The 1564-nt window shown below is 33.8% G+C and overlaps 1 protein-coding gene across 2 annotated transcripts in view; it reads left to right on the top strand.

The window, feature by feature from the left end:
- ELP4 (elongator acetyltransferase complex subunit 4) overlaps positions 1-1564 on the top strand; it is a 297140-nt gene that overhangs the window by 77253 nt on the left and 218323 nt on the right. The window lies entirely within an intron of this gene.

Genomic DNA, 1564 nt, shown 5'->3' with positions numbered 1-1564 from the left:
TTTATAAATATAAATAATGTGCAAGCCAGATTAAGTGAACTAATAAAGCTATTTCTATTCAGTATGATTACATATATTCCATGGTTCTTTGAAATTACTGTTTTTTATTCCTACATATTTTCAATTATTACATTTCCAAACTCATCTATCTGGTAACCTCACCTATGCAGAAGAGACCAAGAGACAGGAAATGAAGGGAAAATTTCTGAGAAGTCAAAACAGATACCAGTAAATCTGTCCACTAAAGCTCCTGAGCTCTGCTCCTAGTGAAGGCTCTGTTCACTGACTGGCTCCATTATTTGATTGTTCACTTCATTCACTTTTCAGAACACATTATTTAATGTCTGTCAGACACTATCATACTGGTAGAAAGGAGGAAAATTCTAATCTGAATAAGATATAGTTTCTATAGTTTCTCTAGTCTTCCACAGTGCCATCAGTGTTATCTTTCCCAAGAACAGAAATATGTTTATGATACTCTTGAACTTCAAATGCCTCAGTTGGTTTCCTGTTTCCACTGCCCCCTTCTAAATGCATCGCGGACTGTCAATGATAGTACCCTCCTGCTAAGCTAAGACACAGCCTTAGACTTCTCTGCAGAATGTTCTGGGAGATCATTACCAGTTAATGAAAGTATGTGAGATGAAACCTCTTTGCTGTGATAAGCCTACCATGTGAAATACAACCTTCTTAAGATTGTATACAAAATTTATACAACCTAATCCAAGCCAACTTTTTTAACTGTATTCAACCATCCTATGAGAGTTGCTTCATGTGAATTGCTTGTATTTCTGCTGGTAATGCTTTTTACTTCCTTATTCACCAATTCATCCTTCTCCAAATGCAGATGTTACTTACTACTACTTATAGCTTTCCATACATAATTATCTGCTTTCTTATTTTTTTCCATAGCACTGCATGTATTTTAAAGTACTTTTTCCACATTGTTTTATAGTTAATTGTTAGTGTAACTCTCTTCTCCACCAGACTGAGAATTCTTTGTAAGTGCAGAGAACTTGTTTTCTCTTGTTTCTGCAGTACCTGTATTAAATCCCAGATAATCAATAAATATTTAGTGAATGATAAATGTATTTATTCAGTCAGCAAATATTGATTAAGCATCAACTGTATACTAGGTATAAAAATAGGTACATATTAAGCAATGGCAGATTTTTCTAAGTTAGATGCGGAAACTGTTTGAATAATATGATTTTTAAGCTGTGATTTAAATGACAGGTCAACAAACTGAAGAGATAATATTTGCAGCTAATACCACAGAATAAGGACAAATTTTCCTTGTATACAAAGAACTTTTGAAATGAATAAGGAATGGTTCACAACCCAATTTTTTAAAATGGGCAGAAATATGAAAAGGAAATTTAAGTGGCTCTTAAACATACAAAAACAGATACCCAATTTTGGTTGTAATAAGGGAAATACAAATGAAAATGACACTGACCTGTCATTTTTCTCTTATCAAATTGACGGTGATCTACAGCGTTTGGTAAGATACTGTATTAGCAAGGATGGGGGGAAACTAATACTCTCAGTACTTTGCTGGTGG

Source organism: Propithecus coquereli, unplaced genomic scaffold (genome assembly GCF_000956105.1).
Source record: "Propithecus coquereli isolate 6110/MARCELLA unplaced genomic scaffold, Pcoq_1.0 Scaffold30, whole genome shotgun sequence".
Lineage (NCBI taxonomy): Eukaryota > Metazoa > Chordata > Mammalia > Primates > Indriidae > Propithecus > Propithecus coquereli.
This window is presented reverse-complemented; position numbering and strand designations above follow the sequence as displayed.